The 10,038-nt window shown below is 44.3% G+C and overlaps 1 pseudogene; it reads left to right on the top strand.

Annotated features, from left to right (window-relative positions):
* LOC122211290 overlaps positions 1–10,038 on the top strand; it is a 35,090-nt pseudogene that overhangs the window by 3,820 nt on the left and 21,232 nt on the right.

Below are 10,038 nucleotides of genomic sequence, written 5' to 3' on the forward strand. Positions count from 1 at the left end.
GAGCTGGGCTGAAGTTTGCGGCTGCTACTGGAGCCAGTCCCACTGCCGGCCACTTCACTCCTGGAACCTTCACTAACCGGATCCAGGCAGCCTTCCGGGAGCCGAGACTTGGGGTGGTTAGGATCCCAGGGCTGACCACCACCCTCCCACAGAGGCGTCTTCTGGTAACCCCCCTGCCATCACTCTGTGTAACACAAACTCTCCTCTGCGCCGTGTGGACATTGCCGCGCCTTGCAACAACAAGGGAGCTCGCTCAGTGGGTCTGACGTGGTGGACGGTGGTCCAGGAAGTTCTGCACGTGCGTGACGCCATTTCCCGTGAACACCCATGGGAGGTCACGCCTGATCTCTGCTTCTACGGAGAACCTGAAGCGGTTGAAAAGGAAAAGGCTGTGACCAAGGAGGAATTTCAGGGTGGATGGACTGCTCCAGCTCCAGTGAGGTCACCGCTACTCAACCTGAAGTCGCAGACTGGTCTGCAGGTGTAGCAGGTGCCCTCTGTGCCTGTTCAGCAGTTCCCTCCTGAAGCCTGGCGCTCTCAGCCTGCCGTGCGGACCTGTGTGCAGCTCCCACTGTTCCGGGCACTGAGTTGGTAGGAACAACCCCGGAGTGGTCTTAAGCTGCCCCTCCACAAAGGCAAACAAAATGGAAATAAGGTTAACAGAAGCGAACAGTTTCAAGATAGATAGATAGATGCACTGAGTTGGTAGGAACAACCCCGGAGTGGTCTTAAGCTGCCCCTCCACAAAGGCAAACAAAATGGAAATAAGGTTAACAGAAGCGAACAGTTTCAAGATAGATAGATAGATAAATAAATAAATAAATAGCACTTGCAATGCACTTAGCAAATGTTGAGCACTAGGGAACAAGACAGTGCTCAACAAGTGTGAACAAGACAGATTTAATATTTGTTTCTGAAGCTCATGTAAAGGTGTCCCCTGCTTTTCAAAAGTTCACGTTACACCACTTCCCTTTATGAAAGACCGATGTTAGTACTTGTTTTTGACGACCAAAAGAAATCCAAAAGAGGATTTTCTCAAAAAGGCACGAAGCAAAAATAGCGTTCAGCATCTGTTTTGCAGTGAGTGGTTACAGAGGCAGTGTGCATCCCAGGCCGTGAGAGTGACCCTGCCAAGCTCCTTCCCCTGGACCTTCCCCGGGAACTCGGCATCTCAGCATCAAGCTGCTTTAAACTGCGCTGTGAGCATCTGTGCTTTATCTCAGTTTATTTTGTACATCTGTTGGCAAGACGGGTCCTAGGGTATCAGAAAAGCCCAAGAAAGATTATTTTTTGGGTCTGAGAATGCTAAAAACCTTTCCATATACATTAATGATAATTGTTTCTTTGCTCTCTGCCATTTCTGCTTACAAAAGGTTTCAAAGGAACACTCTACTTTCCCACAACAGGGGAAACCTGTACCTGGAATAAAAGATGATAAACAAGTACTTACCAGTGTGATGGGTGTTTTCGAGACTTGCTTGGTGCAGGGGGTGATAGGAATATTCTTGGTCATTTGGAAACTAATCGTTCCAGTAAAGTGAGTTTTTAAATTTAAATAGACTCTTTCAAACCTTAAAAATTTAATTATTTTTTACTCTTTTATGGGAAAATCCTCCATTGGTCTTTCAGTTTCATAAACCTATCATACTCTGGGCAGCCACAGGACTTGAGATGACCATTGGATATGGCAAGGCAGGGGTTGTCTGATTGCATCAGTCTGGGTTATCCAGGAAACAGACGAGACAGAGTTAGAAGCATAAGAGATTTTTTTGGCAATAACATTTGTGGAAAATAAAGGGGAGAGAAGTCAGTAGGGAAGGCCTTCAGATCACTGTACAGGCGTGACACCTGAGACCAGAAGGAAGGAGGACCAGGCAGGAAGATCCTCAGATGAAGTTATAGTCTGAGGAGGTTTCAGACAGCCCAGTGGGGAGCACCAGCATGCTGGGCAGAAATGGGGGGGCACCTTCCACCACTGCTGTGTCAGGGACTGAGGGCTCCCTCCACGCACTCCAAAGATGATGGCATCTGGCGTGGAAGTGTAGCACCCACAGAAACAGGATTGGGATACCCACAGTAACTAGAGGGAGAGTGGAGTTTATGGAGAGGTTGACGACGGCAAGATGAAGTTGTCTTCTTCTGATCGCTTCTGTTTTCTGAGTAAAATACGAAATGAAATCATCAGGAATGGGGATAGTACAATGAAGAGAGAATGGGATGAAACTGGGAGGGTGAGTGGATTAGGGGAACATAACCAGACCGCAGAAACTTCTTGAGACTTGTAGACATAAATTCAAAGTGACACTTGTAAGCAGAGTCACACAACTGTCTCCAGCCACACCCCCCGCTTGGATATAGGTGTGGAGAAGGCTGGGTCTTGCAAGGCCAGTATGACAGTGGGGCAAGGATGTTGAGGAGGCATGTAGATGAGGGCAGGGCTCATGAAGTGAAGGTGTGAGGGGTAGTCGTGCTCTGACCCTCTAGCACCCTCCAGCCTACAATCCACTCTTCTGCTGTGAAAGACATACCTCTATAGACTGCATCCCTGAGGCTCCCTTGCACTCTCTCTGACTCCTAGTTGACTTCGGCTGAGGGAAGGCACTGGCCAAAAATCAGAGGAGAGCTCTGGGGATTTATGGTCCCTGATTCCTCCTTGCCTTACTGTTTCTGGCAGTGGCTGTGGTTTCCTGTGGCCATAGCCCAGTCAGGTAGCCTTTCTCTCACTGTTCCAGCTCTCACTGGGCTCAGTGAGAGCTTATTCTCTCCTTGGCTTATTCTCTCCTTAGCTTATTCTCTCCTTGGCCTCTTCAGGCTGTTTGTGGTAATGGCTTCCCACATTCCTTATCCCCAGGAACTTCCCTGGCTCTTGTTACTTCCCTCTACCTGCCCGCTCCTCTGTGAACAGGCCCTTCACTAAACTCTCAGCAGTTTAACCCTTCTGAACATGCCATCTATCCCTTGCCAGTCTTCTGACAGATGCAGAGGACAGACCAATAGTGCTAAGACCTCTGAATGGGAGGCACCCACGGGGTTGAAGACAGTTGGGGTGGGACTAGTTGGCCCAAAAGGAAGTAGTCAGGGAGTGGGATGCTGGGAGTGAGTTCAGGTGTTGTGCACTCACCGGCCGTGAGGCGGTAAGGGCGTGATGAAGGGAGAGGGTGCGGAGGTGGAGGTAGGAGGAGTGCATTGGAAGTGAGTAGTCAAGGCACCAGGAGGCTAGGGGGCCTGACACACACTTTGCATGGATGTTCAGTCACCAAGAATGACTGAAGGAGTAGAATCAGAAGGGAGCCAGGGAAGGAGCCAGCTGCCAACGGCTGACATGAACGAGGAGGAGTCAGAGAGCTTAGCAGATGATTGCCACAGGGGGATAGTGGGTGGTACAGTTGGAGGGCATGGGTTTCCAGAAGAGTTGGGGCTTTTGAGCAAGGGAGAAAAACTGTCATCAGCCATAAGGATCATGCAAAACACCCACTCCACCCCTGAGTTCTATGGTATGTGAGGTGCAGGAGGGAAAAAATAGCCACCTTTCGACAAGGCACAAAGGAAAACAGGTTTCAGTTTTCAGTGTTCAGTTTTCAGTTAGAGCTGTAGCCAGGTTTCTGCATAAGACGGTGAAGAAAGTGGTGGAAAGTGTGGAGGTAACACAGCTGGGGTCCTAGGGGATAAAGTAGAAGGGTTAAGGGGCTGGTGGGGGGAGGGTTGGCTTTTAGTTTAAGTCACTAAGGGGATGAACAGAGTCATGTGGGGAAGAGACAATGGTGACGATGGGTGACGCTGGAGGTTTGCTTCTGGAGAGTGCCAAGGTGGGAAGTGTTCTTATGCATGATAGAATTATCCTGATGGTCTTTTAGGGGAAAGTGGGGAATCTACTCTAATTTTAACTTCCCTTTTAGGATTAAGGAGATTATAAGGAGGGGTGACTGCCACTAAGTCCTCTAAGCGTGTGTTATGGTAGCGGGGAAAGTGGTCTTACTAAGGCGCTTGGGGCTCTGGAGGATTCTTTTAAGCAGGTTGGTTGCTCAGGTGTATCCCACTGTGGGGGCCATCGTGTGTCCAGCATAGTGCTGACCAAAGTGTGTGCAGTCACCACATTTTGGGTAAGTGATTTTTTGGCAAATGTACCTTGGGCCCTCAATTGTTGGGATTCTCAGGATATTTTCAGTGATTCAGAAAAGGACTAAAGGCAGATTATGTGGATTTGGGTCTACCCAGGAAAATGTTTGGCATAGGGTTGCTGTCGTTTTGAGAAATAGGAAAGAAACAGAAAGACGATCTTTGCCCTTGAAGAGGTTATCTCTAGTTGGCCGTATGAGACCTACCCAGGGATGAAAAAACACTTCTGAGATGACGTGAGAGTCACATGCAAGAAAGTGCCTGATTGAGTGAGAAGGAAAATGCGACTGTTGCATTTCGGCCCCTCCTATATGACAGAAGGATGAGAGGAGAGGAACTATTTGTTGCATGCCTACTGTGTTCCAGGCATTTTGCTTTCACATGGGTTATGTCATTTAGTCTTCACAAAAACCCTATGAAATAGGTGTTATTTTATTTTATTTAAAAAAATTTTATTGTTTATTTTTGAGAGAGAGAGCGTGAGTGAGCATGAGTGGGGGAGGGGCCGAAAGAGAGGAGGACAGAAGATCTGAAGTGGGCTCTTCACTGACAGCAGACGGCCCACGTGGGGTTTGAACCCACGAACCATGAGATCATGACCTGAGCTGAAGTGGGATGCTTAACCGACCGAGCCACCCAGGTGCCCTAGGTGTTATTATTTTAATTTAAAAATGGGGAAACTGAGGCTCAGAGAGGCTAAGTAATTTGCCCAAAGTCACAGGGCTAGTAATCTGTTTGCCAAGCCTGTTCTTGTTTCATGTAAGTACTCCTCCAGGAGCTTCACTTACCAGGATGATGTTGAACTTCCAGAGAACAGTGATTGTCAACCTAATCCATTCCCGACTATAGTTCCTGCCCTCATAGAAACACAGCACATTTTTTAAAAGTTTATTTATTTGTTTTGAGAGAGACGGGCCGAGAGAGAAGGAGAGAATCCCAAACACAGAGTCCAATGCGGGACTCGATCTCACAAACCTCGGGATCATGACCTGAGCCAAAATCAAGTCATATGCGTAACTGACTGAGCCACGCAGGTGCCTCACTTTTTTTTTTTTTTTTTCTTTTTAAAGCAGGTCATGGGGCGCCTGGGTGGCTCAGTCGGTTAAGCGTCTGACTTCGGCTCAGGTCACGATCTCACTGTCTGTGAGTTCGAGCCCCCGTGTCGGGCTCTGTGCTGACTGCTCAGAGCCTGGAGCCTGTTTCAGATTCTGTGTCTCCCTCTCTCTCTGACCCTCCCCCGTTCATGCTCTGTCTTTCTCTGCCTCAAAAATAAACGTTAAAAAAAAAAAAATTAAAAAAAAATAAATAAAAGCAGGTCATTGATCTGTTTACATGCCATTGTTACATCATATGTGGTAAGTTGTTAAAACATATAATTGCACTCATATTGTAAGGAATAAATTGTATTTCTATGAGGAAGCAAATTCGTTCCATTCATAGTTGGAAATTATATAATTTCCTTGAGTATAAATTTTACTGCTATGGCAACTGTAAACCAAATTTATAAGGCTGCACCGTTACTAGTAGGGCAGATTGGCGGGAGGTGACACAGCACGCCCGGAGGTGGGTCTGACCATTGAGGGAGAGCCGGCTGGTAACAGAGTCTGGGACCCACCTAGACCACTCCTGTGTTCCTCCAGGGCTAGGACACAAGTCGGCCCAGGACATGGGATTATGACTCTAGAGGCTTAAGGGGCCCCAGGTGGGCTTTCTCCCCTTTGACCTATTTAACTGATTTAACTTTGTTTCATCTTACTTTATTTAACACGTCAAGGGCCTGAGTCAAATCTTCTCTGGTAGAAGAGAGATCAGTTTCAGAGAGCAGTCAATGCCTAGGGAAGACATGGAAACGAGAGAGTAAATACTTCCAAGTTTCGCTTTGAAGAGGAAGAGAAAGCAGGGTCTGCAACTACGGAGGAATAAGGGAGCCAAGGTAGATTTTGCGCAGGCTTTCGAATGATGTGACTGACAGTTGTGCGTGTGTGGATGACTAGAAGAAGGGATGACAGGGAGAGTTGAAGACACTGGGGAAATGGGAAGAGGTGGCAACAACAGACTGAGGTCTCTGTGGTAGACAGAGCATAGATAGAGGAGTAACTTTACAAAGGAGGGGATGCCAGTTTTCACCCCGAAAGGAAGGAGGAAAGGTCAGTAGGGACAAGGCAGTCGTAGATCTGTGAGTAGAGGTTCCCCCACTTGGGTGGTGAGATCAGGAGAGGCAGTGTAAGGAAGACTGGGAGCCAGATTCTTCTTCGGAATGAATGAATGGGGAGAGGGGGACAAATGGCAGTAAGAGTGGAAAGAAAGATGGCTGAAGGAACAGGGTTTTTTGTTTCTGTTTTTGTTTTTCCCAGGGTGGCACTGTAGCGATTTGGAGAGGAAAGAGATTGTCAGTCCCACTCAAGAAGGCTGAAGGAGATTAGTGGATTGAGGGGAGGGCTGTGATATAGCCAAAGCGAGTGGTGAAGAGAATGTTTGGTGGAACAGTCGAGGATGTAGGGGATTTTATTTATAATGGAATGGATTGTATTAGTCATAACTCTTCTAGTTGCAAGTGACTCAAAAGAGGACATAGTGGGCTGAAAGTTAACAGATTGAAAAAGAAAAAAAAAAAAAAAACCAACAAAAAAAGCTTAGGGAGCTCTAGAGTGCCGTTGTGGATCTTAGAATCTAGAACCAGGCATTTGACCTCATCGGGACTCTCAACATATCTCCTTTTTTTCTGTCTTCTGTTTCAGCTTGGCTTCATTTTTCCCTGTTATAAATGGACTTTATTTACATGGCATAGAACATGGTTTCTTGGAAAATCTATCAGAATAATCCCAAGGAAAGACCCAGACTAGTCTAGCTTGGTAGCATGATCATTCCTGGGTCCATTTTTATGGCCCATTGTGGTCACCCACTTTTCCCTGTGGGTAGGGTAAGTGAGTTTGTTACTGGAGGGTGTGGAAGAAGGGGTGTTGGGCACATAAGAACATGAACCACCACAGGTGCTTCAGAGAACATGGTGTAAAGGTTCTGGAGGTGGAGGAACAGCAGGAAGTGGTTGGATCAGGGGAGAAAAATCCAACAGCAGCATGAGCATGAGTGAATGAGTGTAACAGAGGTTGAGGTGACTCGTATTTGAGGCAACGGTCGAGGACCGTGGAGACGTGTGTAGTAAGGATTCCGGAAACAATCTCAGCAGACACAGATAGACAAGGGGGTCTTAGTTTGAATTTGTTGTGCTTTCAAGAGGGTCCTAGTTCTCAGGAACAGACAGGAAAATGGTAGTAGGTAAGCATTTCCTGGGGAGGTTGTCACATTTGGGAGATGCCTCATAAAATAATTGGGCAATTACATCTGCCCGGGAGGCCATCCAGTAGATCACTTTCATCTGAGGAGAATGAAATAATGAACCCATCTTTCTGTGCAAAATGCTTTCTTAAACTGCTTTTAACATTAGGTCTTGTGCCTCAGGGAATTTGTGACTGATTGAACTGAGTTGATATCTTGGAGCCATCAAAAATGGTATAGGGCTCAGTGCCTCTAAGACAAAGCTTACAGCACCAATGAAAACAACTAAAATGTATATAGTTTCTTGCAGCCTCCCAAGTGCTGTTCATAATATTAATTTTTACCTCATGTCAACCTAGAATGTAATGTTATTCCTATTTCAAATGAGGAAACAGAGGCTCAGCAAAATGACTTAAGGTTTTACAACTATTACACTTTCACTCCCAAGATGAAGAATGTGAATTCTATCTTATAAAATCTCATAATCTTATGTAAGATTTTACCAGAGAGCAAATTTGGTGTTTTGTGGAGTTTAATTGGTATAAATCAAAGTGAAATAATCATAAGGACTATGTGACTATATTCTGTCAATAATAACAACAACAAAAATAATAGCAACTGATATTTATTGGGTACCAAGCATTATGCTGAACACTATGGATATTTAATAGTCATAACAACTTATTGAGTTAGGTACTGTTACCATTCCTTCTCTTCAGATGAGAAATTGGTTGGACAAATACTATTGCTAAACCATTACCGTTAACCACCACCGCCAGCACCACGATGAATAAGAAGAGGAATTGAACGAATACAGAGAAATCAGTAGTTTACTTTAATTTGGGGCAGGAGTACCAGACTGGGGAAAACAGAAAGGGGTCTATCCCTGAGACTGTCTAAGACAAATGTTAAGTTTTGTCCCTGTGAAACAGGGCAGTTTTATTTCCTAGGCAATTTATCACTCCTTCTGAGATCACTCATAATCACTGGCATTTTCTTTGGTCTTCAGATTGCATCCACATCCTCAAATTAGAGCATAAATATTGCCCTGCTAAGTGGAGGGGGATTCAAAGAAATGAGTAACCAAGGACTAATTCAGCTGGGGATGTGGAAAAAATGGTGATGCTATTTACCTAAAGGGCGAATTGGAAGAGGGCAGTAATCAGGAATGTAAAATTGCACATTGATGTGTGGTCTTTGGGAGACAGCCAAATGAAGAGTTTCTGCAGTTAGCAAAGGATTTAGGCCTGGGGCTTTAGTGAATGATTCAAGTTCAAGCATACATCTGGAAATTGTTCAGCATGATGGTAATGGTTGACACCACTAAAATGGATTCGATCTTTGAGGTGGTGAATAAAAAGAAAGAAACAATGTATTTAGTCTGGGGAGTACCCTTAGCAAAGAGATTGAAAAGGGATCAGAAACTTAATTATGTATATGGCATTTAATAACAATGATTTTCAGAGTGCCTTTCAAACAGTAATTTCCTATGAAGCTTCCATAAAATCTGAATGATGAAACTTTTAAGCCCACCAGATTCTTTTACTCTATAATCCCAATAAGTGATTTATTTTAGGCTAAAATGCCCTTGCAAGGAATGTGCTGGTCCAAAGGATAGTATTATTACAAGTTATTTCCTCTGAAGTTGAAACTCATTAAAAAATACTGAACCAGACAAGTAATAAAATGAGGGAAAGAAAAGGAGAATAATTATATTAAAGAACTGAATTTTAAGAAAAATTGCTTTAAGTCTAGTTTCCAGGAAGCCAAGGCAAAAAGTGAACATGGTGAATTATCTAGACATCATCTCACGTATAGTTTTGAAACATGGTTAATGTTTAGTCTTACATGGATTCTCTCTTACCTGGAGTATCTCATGAATGGGTTTTACATGGGGTCTGGGATGCATGTATTTTTAAAAATTTCCCCAGGCAATTTTGATAATTAGCCAAATTTGATGAACACTAGTCTAATAAAGAAAGCACAGCAGTTCATAGAAAAGAAAACCTTTTATCCAGCTCTGAAATCTGAAAGGGATTTTGTTCCATGGAAACCAAAGAACACTGAATAATAAAATAGACAATGTCCTTGACAGGTAGCATTAAAAAAAAGATAGAGATTTTATTTGTGTGTATCTCACAGCAAACTTTGATAAATAAAAGCCAACAACCTGATACTAAATTAGAATTCTTTTTTTTTAAATTTACATCCAAATTAGTTAGCATATAGTGTAACAATGATTTCAGGAGTAGATTCCTTAGGGCCCCTTACCCATTTAGCCCATCCCCCCCTCCCAAAACCCCTCCAGTAACTCTCTGTTTGTTCTCCATATGTAAGAGTCTCTTATGTTTTGTCCCCCTCCCTGTTTTTATATTATTTTTGCTTCCCTTCCCTTATGTTCATCTGTTTTGTATCTTAAAGTCCTCGTGTGAGTGAAGCCTTATGATATTTGTCTTTCTCTGACTAATTTCGCTTAGCATAATACCCTCTAGTTCCATCCATGTAGTTGCAAAAGGCAAGATTTGATTCTTTTTGATTGCTGAGTAAGACTCCATTGTCTATACATACCACATCTTCTTTATCCATTCATCCATCGATGGACATTTGGGCTCTTTCCATACTTTGGCTATTGTTGATAGTGCTGCT

This window comes from Panthera leo, chromosome F2 (genome assembly GCF_018350215.1).
Source record: "Panthera leo isolate Ple1 chromosome F2, P.leo_Ple1_pat1.1, whole genome shotgun sequence".
Taxonomy (NCBI): Eukaryota; Metazoa; Chordata; class Mammalia; order Carnivora; family Felidae; genus Panthera; species Panthera leo.